This window comes from Mustela nivalis (assembly GCF_964662115.1).
Source record: "Mustela nivalis genome assembly, chromosome: 8".
NCBI classification, from domain to species: domain Eukaryota; kingdom Metazoa; phylum Chordata; class Mammalia; order Carnivora; family Mustelidae; genus Mustela; species Mustela nivalis.
This window is the reverse complement of record NC_139027.1, coordinates 55,530,448-55,552,245: the sequence shown is the minus strand read 5'-3', so window position 1 is coordinate 55,552,245 and position 21,798 is coordinate 55,530,448. Positions and strand designations below refer to the sequence as shown.

Genomic DNA, 21,798 nt, shown 5'->3' with positions numbered 1-21,798 from the left:
AAGTTCATTGAAGCATGGAGCTGATAGGGAAGTCACAGTCCCAACCCCTAGTAGTACACACAGGTGCTGGGGAACACAAAAGTTAAACCAACACCCTGGGAAAAGGGAGCCCCCAAAAGACTTTGTGACAGGTCAAGGTAAGGAGAAGTAGAGATCAGGACATGTTTTCATATCTGAGTTCAGTCAAGAAAACAGAAGTCACTCTGAGTGCATACAAAGGAAAGAATTTAATGCAGGGAATTGGCTACCCAGGGGACAGAAGAGGCTGTGAAATCAACCAGGTGGTAATGAGGGACCGAAAACTGAGCAGTCACAAGAAGCTGTTGTCCCACATTGACTAGAGGGACAGAGGGAACAGGTGAATTACCAGAGTCCAGGGTTGCCCGGTAGAAGATATAACTAGGGCAGGCATGCCTAGCAGGGCTGGAGCTATGGGGGAGATAAGAGAGGGAGAAATAATTCTGGAGTCTTTTCTTTCACTCTTGAATCTGTCATCAGTACCTCCTTTTGGCTAAAGCCAGCAAGAAACCAGCTGACAAAGATCCTGGGAAATGCAAGATCAAGGTCTCCATCCTGCCACAGAGAGCAGAGCAAGGAATGGCTTTGAAGGCAAACAGATCCAGGAGCAACACAGCTTCCAGGCAGATGTTATGCTCCAGTGGTCTTCTTATTTTATTTTTCCAAAGGAAGAGCACTATTGTTAATTTCTGGGTTTTTTTTGTTTGGGACTGTTCATGGAGGAGAAGGATGTTCCAGACAAGGGCATTAAGTTGGGAGAGAAATGGGTTACGTAGAAAATGGCAAGTCGGCCAGTGTTTCTGCAGGAAAGGGGCGGGAGGAGGACCTTGTAGGCCATGAGTTGAAAATCATAACAGTTAACTGCGTGAAATAACCAGTGGCATCTATAACAGCTCAACTTGTTGGCAACCATTAAGCCCCAGAGGCCAGGGTAATATGGATTCTAGGGCTAACGCTGTGGAAATAAAGGCATAGTTAGGTCTCCATACAGGTGCGGCGCTGCCTATCAGCAAGTGGCTCTCCTATAAAGAAACACAGGAAGCCTCCCTGACTACCTTCAGTTAATTTATACTGTTACATCAGTCAGCCACGAAACCAGAGGGGGACATCCATCCAGTCATTTTCATGAACATGTTAGAAATCGTTCACCAACTCCAAGGACATATTCTTGTGACCACGTCAGTGTTCAGAGGGCTAACCCCAAGCTTTTCTCTACTCCCACATCATAGGAATAGCTTGCTCTGTGACCTCGCAGATGTCAACTTCATGAGTGACCGTGTGAAGCAGGTGGGGGAAGATTAGGGGGTAAGAGAGCAGCCAGGAGGCTGTTGTGGGGATGGTGGAGACCAAGGGCAAGAGTGGAGCATAAGACAAGGCACTCAGGAGACAGGAGGCTGGTGTGGATGGAAGGGGGTGAGGCAAAAAGAGAAGATGAAGACAATGACATGACTTGTGGTCTGGAAGGTGAGGCAGATTGTGGTTTCATTTGCTGGGACAGTAAATTTAGAACAAGGGACATATTAGAAAGAGAGATGAAAACATTGCTTTTGGCATTATGTGTTTAAGATACTTTATGGGTTATCAAGGTAGAGTCACTCCTTAGGAGGATGAAGACCTGGGTCTGTATTTTTAGTAGCGGGGTCTGGAGATAAAAATTTGGGAGGAGCTGCTAGAGTAGATGAAGTCATTCAGAATCAGGTTCAAAAGTTTATGGTCACAATGAGGTATCAACTCACACCTGTTAGAATGGCAAGTCTCAAAAAGACTAGAAATAACAAGTGTTGGTGAGGATGTGGAGCAAAGGGAACCCTTGTGCACTATTTATGGGGAAGTAAATTGGTGTGGCCACTAGGGAAAAGGGTGTGGAGATTTCTCAAAAAGTTAAGAATGGAATTACCGTGTGATCCAGCAGTTTCACTTCTGGATATTCATCCGAAGAAAATAAAAACACTCACTCAAAAGGATACTTGCATCCCCACCCTATTCACTGCAGCCTTATTTACAATAGCCAAGACCTAGAAGCAACCCAAGTTTCCAGAGATGGACGAATGGATAAAGAAGTCTACAATAGAATATTACTCAGCCATAAAAAAGAATGGAATCCCACCATTTGCAACCACATGGGAGGGTATAATGCTAAGTGAAATAAGTCAGACAGAGAAAGGCAAATATTGTATGACCTCACTTACGTGTGAAATCTAAAAACAACAACAACAAAAAAACAAAACAATACCCCAAACTCACTGCTACAGAGCACTGATTGTCATTGCCAGAGGCAAGGGTTTGGGGATTTGCAAAATGGGTGAAGGGAGTTATAGGGAACAAACTTCTAGATCTTTATATCTGGAATAAAATGTGTAAGTCACAGGAACATAATGTACAGCGTGGTGGTGACTAGTTAATACTGGTGGGTTCTGTAACTATGTGCGGTGATGAACGTTAACTAGATTTATTGTCGTGATCATTTCACAATGCATACACATATCAAATCATTATGTTGTGCCCCTGAAACTAACATAATATTGTATGTATGTATTATACTTCAGTTAAAAAAAAAGGTTACGATGGTGGGAGAAGGGTAAGGAATAGGGCTGTCGATAAGGGGAACATGATGGGGGGAAGGATATGTGATTTTAAAGATGGGAAGGACTTGTACTTATTTATATAATGAGGGGAAAGGCGAGGAAATGTTGAAATTGCAAGAAAGAGGTGTTAAACAATGGGGAGAGACATCATAAAGGTGGGGAATTGGGCTGCGAATCAGCAGTGGGATATCCTAGCCTCCGAGACTGAAGGCCAGTGGTGGGTACAGATGTTGGGTCCAGGTAAATGATGGTAGAAGAAGACAAGGTGGCTCACACCTGATAGCCCTTGTTTTTTCTTTTATTTTTTTAAATTAGATTTTATTTATTTATTTGACAGAGAGAGAGATCACAAGTAGACAGAGAGGCAGGCAGAAAGAAAGGGGGAAGCAGGCTCCCCGCTGAGCAGAGAGCCTGATGCCAGGCTTGATCACAAGACCCTGAGACCATGATCTGGGCCGAAGGCAGAGGTTTAACCCACTGAGCCACCTAGGTGCCCTCCTTTAAAAAAATTCTTATATTTTTACTTTTATTTATTTATTTATTTATTTATTTATTTTTCTTACTTTTCATTTTGGAGGTATGAGTCACAGTGTCATTAGATGAAGAGTGAAGAGATAGGACAGTAACCAGTTTTCTGCACAGAATGTCCCACATCCTGCCCAGGGATCCCCGTCTGTCCTGGACAAACCAGGAAGTCTGGTCACTCTCAGGGAAGGGGAAAGGAAGGGGCTTGAGGAGGAGAAGGTTAAATATTAACATCATGGTGGAAAATGGGAGATGGGACTGACCAGAAAGGCAAAGCTTGCTGCTAGGCATCAAAGACTCAAGTGGAACCAGAGACCAAGGGGCAGACTCTCGTACATGGCTGTGTGATGTTCATCTGCAATGCTAAAGAATTTTGAGTTGTCTCTCTAGGGCAGAGTGTGTTAGTTCAGCCAGAAGTATGTTGGGAGGACCTTTTTGCAGTCCTCGATATGTAGTATCGGGGGGTCTCATTCTGGGGGGCAGAAAAACAGTGAAACTCAGTGGCAAGGTTGCCAGAGAGCATCACCTGTTAGGTGGAAAGTGTTGTTGTCAGTGATGTACCATGTCACTCTTTCTTTCTTTTTACATAATTGACGAATGGCGGAGTGACAACATTCCACAATATCTTGAGGCACCTCTGAAAGACAGATAATACGTCATCATCTAAAGCAGTAACTTCTACTGCAGTCATTAAATAGTGTCTTGAGATATGAAGGGAGCTGAAGGTCATCATCCAGCATCAGCCTGTGCTGTTTAGTTGCAGGCTCTGTCCACATGCTCTGTGCAAGGCATGCCATGGGAATATTTTGCCTTTCATGGGCTAAATTATATGCTTTTATACCTGGTAGCTCTTGGACTTGTTGGTTACACAAAGACAAAGGTAAATATATGATTGTCTAGTTGGTAACAGGGCAAATTGGGCAATGAGTTCCAAAAAGCAGAGTCAAGGAAGTGTCTGGGGGAAAGCCTTTTCTTTCTGAACCAAATGAAATGAGATAGCTCCCAAGTAGGTAAAGAGGTGCTTTCTCTAATTTTTGCTCTATAATTAGAGCAAACCACTGCCTCTAAACTTACAGGAGGGGACAGAAACAAGGTGCAAGGGGAACTCAGATGACATGGGTTTGGTGAAAATCTGAAACTCAGCTTGGTTTGGGGAAGCCACTCAAATTTCATCTGAAGTTTGATGCAGCTTGGATCAAAACCTCCCCTTCGGGGGCGCCTGGGTGGCTCAGTGGGTTAAGCCGCTGCCTTCGGCTCAGGTCATGATCTCCGGGTCCTGGGATCAAGTCCTGCATCGGACTCTCTGCTCAGCAGTGTGGCAACCCGTTGCCGCCATTACAAGATGGCGCCGGAGAGCCTCGTAAACAAGTGGTTGGACGCGTGGCCTTAAGCTTATTCTGCCCAGCAACAAGGCTGACCTACCATAGTGAGCCACGTACCCCAGAATGAGACACGCCCCAGCTAGCCTGTATATATGTGCAGCCCTGGCTCTACCCAGGCGCTTCCTGCTTCCATCACCCTACAAACCTCAACCAAGTGCACTTCAATAAAGCGTGATAGAGAAGAATCCTGTGTCGGTGGTCTTCCTTCCTCGCGGGCGAGCGTTGGCGGGCCACAGCTGGTGCCGAAACCCGGGATAGTTCGGCGGACACCGCGGGGAGCCTAGAAAGGATTCAGAACTCTACATGCGAAGTGGTCGGCGCCGGACCGCTCGGATCCGGTGTGGGTGCCATCACGACTGACGCGAAAGTTGGATGAAAGAACTGATGACAACACCAAAGAAGCAGACATGGACTCCAACCCTGGAGATGCTGATAGTGCTGATGATCTGCCTGACCAGAGTTGAGGGAGCTACCTTTTGGGCCGTTTCAAGAACATGGCCCATCCCCATGCCAGTCACAAACGTGACAAAAACATTACCCCATCTGTATGTTCCAGAATGTGTTTTTGATTTACCCTGTAAACAAATCAATAATAAGGTACAGCGTTATAACGCTACAAATTTCAACCTTCAAGGCACCTTGTGCTTTACCACTCCTGGAGTAGGAGTCATGGGCATGCTAATGTTTGCAGGACTACTGGTGGCTTTGTTCTTAATTCTGAGGGTAATGAGGGCTCGCAGAAGAGAGAAGGTGGCCATAGCGCGTGCCTTTGCCGCTATAGAGGCTGGAACATCTCCCCAAGCTTGGCTCAGCATGTTAAATGAAACATAGGTTGTGCTCTTGCACTCGGAGGGCTTTGAGTAGCCCATTGCACCCGAATAGAGACAACCTTGCATTTTCCGCGGGTGGTTTGCACCTAGGAGTGCACAGGGTGAGCCACCCTGAAAGTCATGAGTGTCTGCATACGGGTACCTCCGTTTCTCTCCCGTCCCTAGGCAAAGGAGGACATGTTTACTAGGGGACACTCCTCTGATTTTAGCCATGACTGCAAAATAAAAGAAAAAGGGGGAGATGTGGCAACCCGTTGCCGCCATTACAAGATGGCGCCGGAGAGCCTCGTAAACAAGTGGTTGGACGCGTGGCCTTAAGCTTATTCTGCCCAGCAACAAGGCTGACCTACCATAGTGAGCCACGTACCCCAGAATGAGACACGCCCCAGCTAGCCTGTATATATGTGCAGCCCTGGCTCTACCCAGGCGCTTCCTGCTTCCATCACCCTACAAACCTCAACCAAGTGCACTTCAATAAAGCGTGATAGAGAAGAATCCTGTGTCGGTGGTCTTCCTTCCTCGCGGGCGAGCGTTGGCGGGCCACACAGCAGGGAGCCTGCTTCCTCTTCTCTCTCTCTCTGCCTGCCTCTCTGCCTACTTGTGATCTCTCTCTGTCAAATAAATAAATAAAATCTTAAAAAAAAAAAAACACCAAAAAACCTCCCCTTTGGGCAATGGGGGTGTTATGGGTTGAATTGTGTCTCCCTCCTTCTCCCACATCCATATGTCAAAACCCTTAACTCCTAGTATCTCCGAGCTTGACTGTACTTGGGAAAGAGGCCTTTACTGAGACAATCAAGGTTAAATGAGGCCACAGGGATGGGTCTGAACCCAATATGACTGACATCCTTAAAAGAAGAGGAAATTCGGACACAGAAGAGACATCAGAGAAGAAGGACCGTGTGAAGACCCAAGAACAAGGCAGTCATCTGCAAGCCAAGGAGAGTGGACTCAGAAGAAACCAAATCCACCAATAGCTTGATTTTGGACTTTAAGCCACCAGAACTGTGAGAGAATAAATTTCTGCATCTACTTCTCACCTCTACCCAGGCTGTAGCGTTTTGTTTTGGCAGCTCTAGCAAATGAATACAGAAAGAATTCCTTTAGATCTCTCAACTGTTTGAGAAAGAGTAGACACATCAATTTTTTTTTAAATATAAAAACAAACATAGGAGAGGTCTGCTAAGAAAATCCTGCATTTACTTCCATTTTATTTATTCATCAAATTTATCCAACACTTTTGCTGCGTTTACCGTAGGAAGTAACCTCATCCCTCTTCTCTGCTCTGGGCCGTGTCTCAACTTCATTCGCCTCCTAGTACGTCCGAACCTGCATGAATTCTATTGGAATCATTCTTAAAATACACTACATTTCAAATGACAGTGCTGCCTTTTTTATGAAGTTGGGTTATGAGGTTTGTAGACCGTGTTTTCATTATGTTTAATAGGAAATAGGCCTGCCTCTGAACACAAAGGTTAAGTTAATGGTTTTCCCTCCCTTCATTCCCGTGAAATGTAGGCCAGTTATTCTATCTGGTTAATTCTCCTTAGTATTTAGAGTATCTCAGATTGATTCTGATGTTTGGCACTTTTAATTAAAAATGATTGTCTAAAATTCTCCTAGGCACACGATGTTGACAAGAGACTCTCCCTGGCATCAAGTTGTATGTCTCTGTGAATAACGTGTTGATATCAGATTCTGCCAGAAATGTTGCAGAAGACCAAGAACAGCTCTGGCTTTGTTTTGTGGGTCTATCAGTAACTGTTGACTTAGAATAATCTGCCCTGATTGTCACGTCTGCTTTAGAGACAATGGCAGGTGAGTTACCGAACACTCTAGAAGCAGGGGAAATGTTCATGAAGTGTTTATCTCCCGTGAATTTTCCTGTCATTGCTCTTGGGAATAACACTGGGGATTGGGAGCTGGGAAACTTCAGGAACGAATCCTAGCTCCCTCTCTTACTTATTATGTGACTTTGCAGAAGTCCGTCATGGTAAGCATCCATTTATTCACTCATGAGAGAGGGACGAATGCTAGGTTTCAAGCCTGCTTCGCAGGTGCTTGTGAGCATAAAATTAAATAATGAATGTCCTTGTGGTGCTTTTTAAAACACAAGATACAATAGACTTGAATCTTATTATAACTGCAGTTGCCACTAAATGGTTTCACTTAATGGCCCTTTTAGGTTGCTTTTCCCATTGTAAATGAAGTGGCTCCTGGGCTGCCTCTAGAAGGAAGATCACGGTCAGTGGGAGGATCCCTCCCGTGATGAGGGTTTGTGGCTGGACTCCCAGTTTCACTGTGTTTCAGGGGTGTCTGCTGAAGTTTGATGTCGACTTTTGCTTTCAGTCTTACATTAGGCAGTGATTTTTTTCCTAGGTATTTCCCCAAGATTTAATTTCTGAAAGATGATATAAATGCTACCTCTGGTGGAAATCTTCTAGAACCTAATGTCAAGTTACATGCAGTGTATGGGGATGTGTCATCTCAAAGCGTGGTGAGAAATTCTCCTTCCCCTATGGCTGCCTTTCTGAAAGCTTGTCAGATTCCTAGGGCTTCTGATTCAAGCCACGCTGTAGGACATTTTTTCTGTTTCTACATAATGGGATAATTACTAAAATCAGGATTTAACATAGCTGCTCTACTATTCTCTAATCCACAGTCCATATTCAAATTTCATCAATTGCTATAATGATATCCTTTATGTCATTTTTTCTGACCTAGAATCAGATCCAGGAGCATACATGATGTCTCACTTGTCATCTCTCTTTAGTCTCCTTAAATCTAGAACAAACGGTACCTTGGTCTTTCCTGACCTTTACATTTCTGAAGAGTACAGACCCGTTATCTTGTGGAATGTCCCTTAGTTGAGGTTTGACTGCTGTTTCTTAACCCTTGGCTTCAGGTTGTGTGTTTTTGGTGGGAGCACAGCAGATGGTATGGAGTGCCCTCTGTCCATCAGCCGCCCCCAAAGTCTGCCCCAGCAGTGGTGATGTGAACTTTGCTCCCTTGATCAAGGTGTTGTCTGCCAAGTGGGAGATAGTTGGAAGTTATTATGTAATATCCTGTGCCTTATCAAACCTTTATTCACTGGTTTCACATCCATTGATGATCTTCTAATTCCATCATTTAATACATTAGTTAGCATTCTTTTTTTTTTTTTTTTTTTTAAGAGAGAGAGAACATGCACTTGTTCCTGAATGCTGTGGTGGGGAGGGGCAGGGGGCAGAGAGAAAGGGAGAGGGGGAGAGAGAGAATCTTAAGCAGGCTGGCTCCTCAATCCCACAACCCTGAGATCATGACCTGAGCTGAGATCAAGAGTCTGTGGCTTAATGTAGGTGCCCCCAAAGTATTAGCTGGCATTGTATTCAAATGAAGGGCTTTTTCTTTTTTCTCCTTTATTTATTTATTCCTTTACTTATTTCTATCAATATGGATTTACAGATTCTTATTTAATGGGTTTGCCTTCATTACTGTGTTATGTCTTTTAATGTTCAAATTTCTCAGGTGTGGCCTGTGGGAGCTCCTCCCACTACCTTCTGTGTCTTTCTCAGGTGTCCTAGAGGAGGCTTAACCCAGTGCCTTCCGTGGTGGAATGGACACTGAGCTTGGCGATTCCATTCACTTGCCAAGTGCAGGAACAATAGACTTTCCATCCAAATCCTCCCGGGTTCTAGCATATCCCTGGACAGAGTCTGTGTCCAGGGATGAGGAGAATGGAGGAGACTTAGGTGTGCTCAGTTATAAGAAAACCCTGCTTGAGAGCCTTTCATTTTGGATTCCCCATGGTGGTTTTTCCAGAAATGCTCCCCACTAGAAAGTGAAGCAATGGGTTTCCTAATTTCCGGCCTCTGTCTAAAACAGGTTTCTTGAGCCAGTTAATTGAACATAAATTACAATTGACCTTGGACGGATTAACTTGCATTTTGGGGTCACTTAGCTGTATAGCTGTATGGGTGCTTTTGGACTGCCTGTGCTTTTATATACTTTTCAGCTAAGTTAGAGATGAAAATGTACCACTCAGGGACATTACAGGAATTGTTGACCTTCTCTGGTCAGTTTGAGGTCAAGGAATTAATGTAGAGAATTACCAGAAGATCTATAAATACACATATTTCTTACATGAGAGGTTTCATTAAAAAAATAATGTTCATCTTAACTTAACTATTTCAGGACCATGTATAATATTTGAATGAGAGTCATCCAAAGGAAACTTTAGTTTGGGGCACAATAAAAATAACATTTAAATTAAAATTTAATAACTACAGTGGCAGTATGTTTTCTAAAATTCCATTGCATTTGAACCCTTTTGACATTGAAAATAAATTGGATGATAGAAAAAATAAATTGGATGATACACCCCATATTTAAAAGGAGACTTCTTTATGTCGAAAGTGGAAAACATTGTCTTGAGGTCAATTTAGTGCTGAAAGTAATCATTATAACCTTTGTCCTAAATTTTGCTCTGCCTCTTTGGTGTATCAAGAGGTTGAATTAGAAACTGGAATGCCAGCTTCCTTCTGGTGAATGAGTAGAAAGAGCATGGCCTTCGGAAACACAGACCGGGGACCAAATAGTGTTGCTGTAATTGATTTGTTCTCTCTTTGGCAAGTGCTTTTGTGATTCCCAGCATCGGTTTCCTCCTCTGTATAGAAAGGTTCTTAACTCTAGGCACCTGGGTGGCTCAGTCAGTGAAGTGTCTGTCTTCAGCTCAGGTCATGATCCCAGGGTCGTGGGATCGAGACCTGCATCGGGCTCTCCGCTCAGCGGGGAGTCTGTTTCTCTCTCTCCCTCTGCCTGCTGTTCTGTCTACATGGGCACTCTCTTGCACATGCCCTCTCTCTCTCTAATAAATAAATAAAATCTTAAAAAAAAAAAGAAAGGTTCATAACTTGTAGGATCAGTGGAAGGAGGAAAAGCGATATAAAATTTCAGTATAAAGCCAAGTGCCTGGCTTAGAGGAAGCCCAGGGAGTGTGACTTCTCTTCCCTCTCCTCCTTCCTCCTCACAGCAGAACAATCACCACCATTCATTGTGTACCATGTGCCAAACATTGACCTCAGTGCTCGACATGCACGACTTGTGAGAGAGGAATTATTTCCAATTTTCAGATGAGAAAACTGAATCCTGAAGAAATTAAGGACCTTTGACCAAATGTTGGTGCAGGAGTTTCAGGTTTGATGCTGGAGTTCAAGATCTTTATCATGACGCTCTCCTTCTTCTTGTAACTATGATTCTTAGAGCATACACTTTTCATAAACTAGGAGTCTATATGGTATTATTTAGAGTTGAGAGCCCTAAGTTGTGGTAAGGGAGCATGAAAAACCTGGACTAGAAACAGAAGGTAAGAATGCAGGAGAATAGGTAGGAAAAAGTTGAGACATACTTAGTAGGTGAACCACCACCCTCTGTATCTCTGTGCCATTTGGTTCCTTATTTTGTTCCAAATAGCTTTAAAATATGCATTCTATAGTCCTAATAGCTACTATTTACTGAACATATGTGCTTTGTGTATTTTAATATCATAAGTGACCGTATGAGGCATAACTCTTCCCTCATTTTGGAGGCAAAGAAGCCCAGGACAAAGTGTTAAGGAGTAAGGCAGACTTCCCATTCCAAGCCAGGTCTGTGTGATGTCAAAGCCCCAAGCCCCTGTTGCTCTTCTGTGCTGTTTCCTGTGTGTAGCGCAGAGGCCAACCGACTCTCTGGGTGTCTAGTGCTGCCACACCTCAATTTTCACCCCTGTAATGTCTCCAGCGAGCTGAAACAATTGGCAACAGATGTACAATTTCTTTTATGGTGTGGAAGTTGGTTTGTGCCAGACTCCAGTGAGGTCCAGCCCCTGAGACTTTTAGCACTCTATCCATCGCTACCCGTGTTCCACATTTGGCATTAGGGCTAGCCTTCAACCACAAATCTCATCCCCCTTCTGAGGAAAAAAAAAAAAAAAATGTGTTCTTGGAATAGTCCTCGAAAAGTATTTCACACCCTCGTCATTTAAGCATTCCTGTCGCAGAGGCTGCTTCTTGTCTATTCCGGTGTCTACTTCCCCTCGCCCCCCGCCCCCCCCCCGCCCTGCCAAAGAGAACTTTAGTCGGGTCTCTTTGCACCCAGACTTAGAGATAGTTCCCAGCCTCCTCTGTAGCGAAGTGTGGTCACGTGACGGCGCTCTGGCCAAATTGCAGAAGGGCTCTGTGGGACTCTGGGAAAGCTGCTTAAAGGGAGTTGCCTCTGCTAGGAGGAAGCCCTGTTGTCCTTCTGTTAGTCTGTCCTTGTTAGTGCAGCAACTGAGCCGTAATAACTCAAGGGGTAGCAGCTGTCCTGAACCATGAGTTGACCTTGAGGATGAAAACCGCCTCAAGGGATGGTAGAGCAGAAAGACAGGAGGCTGAGGCCAGCTTGGAGTCACTCTACCAGTCCCTGGCAGCCGACCTTTATTTTTACATGAGAAGGAAATGAACTTCCTCCCATCCTCTCTTGCGTCCTCTCTTCCTTGTTTTCTTCCCCATTTCCTTTCCTCCCCTTCCTCCCTCTTTCCTCTCCTGTCCTGCCTCCTTTCTACTCCTTCCTTTTCCTTTATTTCCCTCCCTGCCTCCCTCCCTTCCACCTTTCTTCCTTTCCTTTCTTTCCTTCTTTGTCACCTCTGTTTTGGGATTTTCTATTATATGCAACAAGGCATTTCTAATTACAGTTTCCAAAAATATGCTTAGATTCCTTTGGGCACATTTTGATGTCCTGGGAAAGGCTGCAAAGCTCTGAGCCGACTGGCTCAGCATTTAGTTGAATGTGCTTACCGTACGGATTATTAAGGTATCGCGGAAATAGGCACAGCGGAATATTTTGGGCCTTTACATACTTTAGTATCTTTTAGAGCTAAAGCACTTTTAGCAGTTAAAACGCATTAACACATATTCACAGTCTCTCCCCACCCTTACTGTTTCATTCGGAGAAAGATGCATTTGGAAGAAATTAGGGTCTTCCTGCTCTAAAGCGGTTCCTATCAAGTTCACCAAAGATTGCACACCTTTCAAGGTCATGCTACAAACAGATTTGGAAGGAGTATGATGTTTTTGTGATGAAAATTATTGCATCGAACAAAACTCCAAATTTACTCCAGGTGGGGCTCCCTCTCCCCATTCTTATTTTAGCATCAGGCACAAAACTGCCTCAAGATAGTCCTGTCCTGCTAATGTACTGAGCTTTGGGCACAAATGGAAGGGGTGTTAGGAAGACATAGTTTTGTACTTAAGAACCAGAGTTGGTAGAAATGTGATTCATGTAAAGACAGCCAAATGTCATGGCCTCCTGGTTACCATATTTATAATTATTTTACCTTAGGAAAAGATATTGGTTTGGGGGAAAATATTTTATGTACTCCTTTGTTGACTGCAAGAGTTTAAATAAATAGACCAAAACCAAAACAAAAACCACTCAATTTCACCCTCAAAGCCTTACAGAGATAAATACAGAGAGAATATTTAGACATCCTGGCAAAAGGAAGTAGAAATTTGAACAATCATCTGAATAAATCACACAAAAATGGGTGAAAATATTAATTCTGTACTTAAGCCTTGTCTGGCCCTATCATCAATTAGATTGAACTGAATTTTCTAGACAAAAGCCGTACAGCTTCCCTTACGTTTGTGAGAACAGGATTTGTACGTACCAAGTAATCACTTTTGGTTATTAGTATTGAAAATACATCCTTTGCATGGCAGTTACTTTAGCTTTGGAGTTAAAATTGTGTTCTCCATGGAGTTAAATGAGGACTGTTAATGGACTCGTAAGATCATGCAATTTCCGTATTTGCCAGGAATTTGAATATGATCTATTCCAATCCATTTCCGCTTGCCCTAGCACCATTTTAAAGATGAGGAAACTGGGGCGCCTGGGTGGCTCAGTGGGTTAAGCCTCTGCCTTCAGCTCAGGTCATGATCCCAGGGTCCTGGGATCGAGCCCTGCATCGGACTCCCTGCTCAGCCGGGAGCCTACTTCTCCCCTCTCTCTCTGCCCGCCTCTCTGCCTACTTGTGATCACTCTTTCTCCATCAAATAAATAAATAAAATCTTAAAAAAAAAATAAAGACGAGGAAACTGAGACACAGAGCTTTTTCAAAGTCTCATAGCTTGCACAAAAATTCCACTATCAAAGGCATCATGGTTCACACTTTTTATGTTTTAAAATGATCTCATGGAGGAAAAGGAGCTTTTGCCCATCAGTTTGAATTTGGTCCTAATTGCATTTGGCGTCATGATTTTCTTTCATAAAATACCCAATAAGAAGATTGTGATAAGAATGTTACAATGTGGGGCGCCTGGGTGGCTCAGAGGGTTAAGGCCTCTGCCTTCGGCTCAGGTCATGATCTCAGGGTCCTGGGATCGAGCCCCGCATCTGGCTCTCTGCTCAGCAGGGAGCCTGCTTCCCTTCCTCTCTCTCTGCCTGCCTCTCTGCCTACTTGTGATCTCTGTCTGTCAAATAAATAAATAAAATCTTTAAAAAAAAAAAAAGAATGTTACAATGTTACAAATACAATATTACAATGTAATAAGAATGTTACAATAAGAAGATTGTAACATCACAACCTTCCAAGAATGAGTTCGCTTAACCTTGTTGAAAGTTACTGATAATCCTATACCCACAAGAGACATGGGCTAAGTGAAAGACTTACGCTGTTTTAAGCGAGAGCACACTATGCCTTGTAGGAAAACAGAAATAGCAAACTGCATATTGATTCCAAAGCAAATCAAGTTAAGTATCTTCTATGGACATCTAGTCAGATAATAAAACTCAGGAAAATAATGTATGCTCTTCTTTATTTTCCACAGAACTAGGGAATCTCCTTTCAACTTCACAAGCAGTATGGAAATCAGGTTTCTGAAGTAACCATTACAGCATGTTTTCATGAGTGTTTATTAAGAAGCCCCAAACCTTTGTTAGTAATAAATCGGGTGACATATCTATAGGTTTAAATCTTTTATTGGGTACTGATTAACTTAACTGCTCTGCCTGACAAACCTTCATAATAAATAAGCCGACCAGCGAGCACTTCGCAATCAAACCAACTTTGTTTAAAGGACTATCACTAAAACATGATTTACGTGGTAATGAATTTTGCAATCAGCATGTGGTGGTGTACAAGTTTCAACATGAATCTAAAATGTAGAAATCCAAAGACACTGAAGTTATTAAAAATCACACCACAATACAACTACTTTTAATTAAAAAGAAATATATCACATTCATATTTAGCAGCGGCCTTGTGGCATATGAGAAGGATAACTCTAGGGCTACTTTTTAAACACATCCTCCCAAAACATGGCTATGCTTGCTTTGAAGGTTAACGATTCCTTTTTAAGATCAAGCTACTTGTCATAATCAAATCAAGAAAAAAATCAAAATAAACTATTTTACATATGCGTGTAAACCATGTAAACAGACAAGAAGATTGATGATGGTATGTCAGTAAGAAAAGTTAATTGTAGATTTTTTTTTTTTTTCCATTTGACCAAATTCTTCTTAGACGGCCTATATAAATCACCGGCTTCTCTGTCTGTTTCAAATAATTAAGTTGTTGACAGTGAAATTGTAACACAAAAGTAGGTTTGGTATAAAAAATGATTCCCAGATCTTTTTCTAGAAAACTTAAAAAACAAATCTTGAAGAACTTAAGTTTTAAACATCTGTCTGGACAGATGTCAAAATGCAGAGTGTTACACCATGATGCTGTGTAAGGAAGTATCTGTTATTATTACTCTTCAGTTAAATATTCACAGTGAGATTTTATGATCTTTTCAAAAGAAAACTTGCACAAGAGAACAACCTCATCTTGTAAACCATAATAAGCACTTCAAATGAAGGAATTCCAGAGCAAACAATGAAAAATAACTTACTGTGCTCATTTTTAAATCTTATTTCAGTCACCTGGGATTTTTATATCAAGATTTTACAGATCATTCAATAACACGTAATGGTTGTGATTCTATTAAAAATTATATTATTAATTTTGAATATTTGCCTAGCAAGAGAATTTTAGTGGAAGTCTTACATATAAATAGTGAAGAGAATTACATCTGGAAAAAATTATGGCACTGCTGAATCCTACTTGTTGTGGAGTACATCTTATACAGCACAATAAACCATATTTTTCCAGAAATGAAAGTGAAAACTATCATTATAGCATGAAGACAACAGAAATTTAGTTAAGTGGGGCTTCGCAGGAAGGAATATTTCGACCCAGGCACTGAGACGTTGAGATGGTACTTTATTCTGTGTTCTCCTCTGTCTCGAATCCTCTAGATTAGATACAATTACTTTACTCGATGAATATTTTCTCATTAGGATCATAATTGCCTGGAAAAAGTTTTTAATGGTTTTAAAGGGATTAAGAAAGCAACACCCCTCTTTTCTCCCCAGAGTTTACTAGCTCCCTTTGCACAAATACATCACACAAACAACCATTTCCTCGTATTGCTGGGAAGAATTCCTCAACCAAACAGTAAATTCTGTGTCAAAGAGACTAACCATGGCACGAACATCTCGCTGTTTACTTAATGAGAAGTGCATGGAAGTGTGAAGGTGCAAAGACAGGTTCTGGGTTAGAGGATGGTGAGAGGAGACGGCTTCTTTAGCACAAGGAAAAAAAATCTCTGGAAACGTCACGTCACATCTGAAATAGAGTATTTTCCTGCACTACTTTCCTTCCGTTCCTTCCTTCCCTCCCCTTCCTTTTCCTTTCCTTGGGGACTCCTCCCTATTTGCCATAAAAATTCTGAGATGTATTCATTTGTTCTTGAAACTGTCAGATTTAATGTTGATGAATCTTAAGTGGTTTAGCTTTGGAAAACATCAGCTTATGTTTTAATTTCCTTCGTAGCAAATGCCTAGTGATACCTTGGTCTTCAGGTCATGCTGCGCAGTCTAGCTCGTGCCGATGTCCCTGGTGTTGTTTTCATCATTAAATGAAACTGAATGAAGTTGGTGATGAGTTGTCAAGAAATCTCGGGGACGACGACATGTCAGTGCCCCATGTCTCCTAACTCCTTTGTGCCTCTTCATAAAGATCAAATGAGATTATGTCTATGAACCGGCAGTAAACTGTAAAGCGCAAACGGAAGCAGATGATGCCAATGGTGATTATGATGCTGTCCGACAATGTTACTCATTTCTCGACTAGAAATTTGGTCACAGCCTTATGTTTTCTGATTATTTTCTGGTCTCCAGTACTTAATTTGGACTGGTATGGACCAGATTTAGCCATTCACTGGGATTGGAAAGCATTATCTTATGTGATTCCTCTCTCACTATATCAAGAATGAGTTAACACCCCTCCCCCCAAAAGATTTTTTTTAATGTTCTGAGTTTTCCAACCCACACTTCCCAGATTAATTAGGAAATTGTCCCCAGTATCTCTTCTCTCTTTTCTAGTATTAGCCTTTGCAGAAAGAAAATGCTAATTTGATGCAGAAAGCTGCTTAAAATTAGTCAAAATAAACCCTTGTTCCAGGCTTGTGTGCACTAAATAATTCCCCCGGATCACAATGGGAGTGTGTCTGGGAGGAGGACAGAGAGGAAGTTTGCAGATGGACTTTCTCCCCCGTCTCATTTCCAACCAGGTAAAATGAAGTTCGAAAGGCCCAAATTCTCAGCAGATCTGCGCAGCACAGTAATAGCCTTTATGCTTGGAAATTTATGGGCCATGGACAGTTTATAAGAAACGATGTAGTTCATCAGAGAGCCAGACTGATGGAGCACATGGGAGCATTCTGCACAGGAAGTTGGGTTTTGGAATAATACTTACTTTGATAGAGTTGTTTTGTTAGCTAAGTAAAACAGTAGGGAAGCCAATGGCCACTTAGGCTTCAAACATAAATATATATTTATAAGTCACCCAGCTGCCTAATTGAGAGCTGTTGTGTTTCCACTAAGTATGTCTTCACCAGAAAGCAGTAACAACAACAGTATTATCAGCCCAGCCCCGTCTAGGCGTAGATTCTTTTAATCAGTTTCTGATAGTTTGGAGTAATTAAATGCAGTCTAAATGCTTCTGTCTTTGAGTCAGAGGGTGAGAAGATGGTTAGAAAGATGCTTTTGTATGGAAGGTGCAAAGGTAGACGTTACAGCCTTATGTTACACTCTGGGTAGTGGAGGGCGATTATCCGAGATTTGAAATTGTGGTTCTGTGGACTCCTGATGGGGAGAGATGGAGGGTTCGGAGGAGCAAGGGTTGGGCATACAATTGTCTGATGCTTTCAGGTTTCACAGAAGAAGGTTAAGCAGGAGGTGGCTTGTTAAATTTGAGCAGAGAACTGGAAAATAAGATTTCACACTCCTGAGATGGGGAAAGCTGGGGAGTTTGGAGTTTGTCTGGGAGATTTGAAAAAGGTCGGATGTGCTATAGTGTTTCTCAAATTGTATTTCAGTGCCTATGAGCGGAAAAAAAGAGTAGGTGTTATGAAAAAAAGTGAAAGGTCCTTATATACATGCGCTCAAGTCAAGCGTCCTAGGTAAATGGGCATTTTAAAACTCAAATAATTATTTGGCATGTGGAAATAAAATGTGCAGCCTCTTCTGCTTGGCTGGACCTCCTCGAATTCTGGCCACACTAATGACATTTTGCTACCGTGTCTTCTACTCATGTCCCCCCTTTCTGTCCCCAAACTCCTTTCTCCCCTTTATGGCCAAGAGTTTAATGATTTCTCTCTTTTGCTTTGAGACCTTGAACTAGAGTTGGATTGAAAGTGGCAGCATGGGAGCCCAAGACTTAGGTTCCAGTGTGAGGTCTGTTTCTCTGTGTGATCTTAAGGCAGAGCAGTTTTCTTTCTTCCTGGAGGGAGCTGTAGGTCAGACCCCGAGGTCTCCCCTAGTTCAGACATTATGTTATCTCAGATGAGTTCTTCTTCTTTCAATTCTCCCCTCCTCTTCTGGGCCAGGTGCCGCCCTCCTTAGCAATCGCTTTTTATAAAAATGATTCATTTCTGCATTATGACTGGTTCTTTATATCTAATTCTCTTTTTCAATGGCTTCTCTATTTTATACTTGTAGTTTTACTTGTATCCTCTTTGCCTTTTGGTTCCCTCTTTTTGAGACCAGTTTTATCTTTATGTAGCAAGAACGTTCTTCCTCTTCAAGCATTTATTTCCCCCTTATCCTCAGTGTTTGATCTTTTCTTGTGTAACATAACACTAAACACATTCAGGCACTTTATAAGTATTTCTTGACTGATTGGTTTAATATGATTCCCCATGTTTCAGACCTCCTACCTCTCTCTTTTGACTTTGGACTCTGGGTCATCTCCTGTGTTTTTGGAATTGGAGTATCAGTCATTCTTCACCTATTCTAACATGAGTACTGGGTCAAGCAAGTGGCACCTGTGCAATTGCTAGTCTTAGATCCTCTGTTCTTAAGGGGGCGACTTAAGGGATGACTCAGTGTCATTTCCCCTGTCCCCATCCAAAATGAACAGGAAACATAAAGGACATTCAAGATATTGGATAACAGTCAAACTTCTAATAGTTCGGTTGTGCTAGGAGAATTAAAACTTTCAGTGTCAGAAACTCTCAAACACTTCCTTTGGGTTCCAGCTTGCAGGAATATAAAATGAGAGGTTTCTCTACTAAGAGTTACAAATGTTCTATAATTACTCACTGGAGAGCTCAAGATAAGAATGCTTAAAAGTATAACTTCACATTAGATCCAAGTTTTCTTGTACCATAGAACACTAAAAGAATTTAATAGCTTGAAGAAAATGTTACTCATTGCCTATTATCTTCCTACTAATGTATGTATTTCTGTGAAGAAATGATAAATTTTGCACTATGTTAAACACATTTTCCCATATACTTAAATGGACTATTTTTTAAACCCAGGAAGGCAAATAATTGGTCTTTGTTAATTAACTTTTCTAAGAAAATGGAACTCACAATAGAGTAAAACAGAAAGCAATTGTTTTTCCCTAACTAGTATTATGGAATTTATTCGAAGATTCTCTAAGAAGCTTCGTGTCTTACAGTCTTACAGTCTTACAGTCCACCATACTTTGGTTCTCAATTCTTCCATTTTCAATTTCCCTCAAAGGGTTGGTTGTTACTAGAGGCTAATGCCCTTGCCTTATGAGACCTCAAAAAACAGGAGTCAGAACTCTCTGATAAATTAGGGATTTGTAATTTATTAATAAAAGTTCATTATGACATTTCCATACCGAATAATTTTCTCCAACATTAGCAATAAGATTTATTTGACTTGCATAAAACTTCAGGAACATTTATGCTTGTTGAAAATGCCATGGGTAAATTATGACATCAGCAATATTTAAATAGTTTTTTGTTATTTATTCAATACTCCTGATACTAGGTTAAATCCTCCTCAAAATAAATAGAATAGTATAATCCAAAAGGTAGAGATATTCTAAAATTTGTGAATGGTGAAGAGTGATGAATGGAATTGCTTAAAAAACCCAACCATGGAGCATTACTTGTTTAGAGATATAGGCTTGAAGAAAAGGAACTGATTGAATTTTCCTTCAAGTTGGCTAATGTAGATGTCGATGTTTTAAAGTGCAAAACAAAATATTCCCCCCACCCCAAATCAGAAAACTGTTGCCCAGTTTTGATGCCTATGCACTATGCATTCGTTCGCGAGAAGCTGCTACTTACAACAGTGAACCTCAAGTGGCATGAAATACCTTTTAGAGACAGGAGGCAGAATGATGGTTACTTTTGCTCCAGGTAAAAGGAGATTATATTGTTCTTCAACCATTTTGTGATGAAGGTCTACATTGTGGCTCTTTCCCTTCTATTCAAGTTTGAAAGTACAATAACATTATAAGGCTTAATCATAAATAAATGCATTGCTTTAATGTAGTGCCCTGTTTAGCCTTGATATCTACAAACATTCCTTATGTTGCAGTGTTTTAAAGATACCTTAACAGCTTTTGTTAATATGTGTCCCAAAAAAAGCAATATATTTTTTAAAGATCTTATTCATTTATTTGAGAGAGAGAGAGAGAGAGCGTGCGTGCACAAGCAGAGGGAGGGGCAGAGGGAGAATCAGGCTCCCCCTGAGTGAGGAGCCTGAGATGGGACCCGAGATGGGACTCGATCCCAGGGCCCTGAGATCACAACCTGAGCCAAAGTCAGATGCTTGACCAACTGAACAACCCAGATACCTACTCCCTATCCCAAAGCAGTTATTAATGGTAATCTTGGATAAAGCTAGAAATCTTTTTTTTTTTTAAAGATTTTATTTATTTATTTGACAGAGAGAAATCACAAGTAGGCAGAGAGGCAGGCAGAGAGAGAGGAGGAAGCAGGCTCCCTGCTGAGCAGAGAGCCCAATGCGGGGCTCGATCCCAGGACCCTGAGATCATGACCTGAGCCGAAGGCAGCGGCTTAACCACTGAGCCACCCAGGCGCCCCTAAAGCTAGAAATCTTAAAAGGTGCCCTATCCATCAAAAGGGGAGTAGAAATGGTCCACCAGTCCAGGAAAGTGAATACGATCTTCTCATATGCTGGGGCTCCGTGTGAAAAAATATGGAAGAGTCATCTGATGGAAATCAAAACACCATGACCAGGTAAGAGGGTCTGAAAGTTTCCTGTTCACATGGTTTGGGGACTTGAAGTCAATAAATTTTCCTAAATTGAGTCACAAAATAGGCAATACTCTTAGGATCTTAGCAGGAGCAAATGAAAATTGCTCTGTTAATATACTTCCTTCCTGCCAGACCCCTCAGTAAAGGAACTCCTATAATGGATGACTTCACAAATGAAGATAGGAATCTCCCTGGGGAAGAATCAACAGCTATAACAAATAGGAGATCAGCAGCCTTGAAATTGGAAATTATAGAATAATCTAAATGAGTCCGTATATTCAAAATGTTAATTGACTATAGATAAAAGAAGAAATTGAAATCACAAAGAAACATGTAAAAATCATGGAAGAAAAAGAGTCATATTTGTAAAAAAGCTGAATAGAAGTTGTAGAAGTAAAATATTGAAATTTAGAAACATCCAATGACTTATTGGAAAGCATATTAATTTAAATGTTCAATAAATAAGACAGTAGGACAGAGTAGGGAACCCTGAAACATACCTGAGCATGGATGGAAACTTGCCAATTGGCAGAGGAAGCATTACAGATGAGGTGGAAAGGACAGAGTACTTAGCAAATGCCACTGTGTCAAATGATAACCATATAGAAGAAAAAAAGTTTGGATCGCTGCTTTATACTAACCACAGAATCAAATTTATCTGGATTAAGGACCTAAAAGTATAAATAAAAGATTCAAACTTTCAGGGAAATTTTTAGATAAATATTTTGTCAGGGTCTAGAAAAATTTCTTTTTTTTTTTTTTTTTTTAAGATTTTATTTATTTATTTGACAGAGAGAAATCACAAGTAGACGGAGAGGCAGGTAGAGAGAGAGGAAGGGAAGCAGGCTCCCCGCTGAGCAGAGAGCCCGAT

The 21,798-nt window shown here is 41.6% G+C and overlaps 1 long non-coding RNA gene across 1 annotated transcript in view; it reads left to right on the top strand.

Moving 5' to 3' along the window:
* LOC309872488 overlaps positions 1-21,798 on the top strand; it is a 47,659-nt gene that overhangs the window by 6,422 nt on the left and 19,439 nt on the right. Inside the window, exon 2 of the long non-coding RNA XR_014315900.1 lies at positions 6,964-7,158. This is a non-coding gene — a long non-coding RNA (uncharacterized lncRNA). The remainder of the gene's footprint in view (positions 1-6,963; positions 7,159-21,798) is intronic.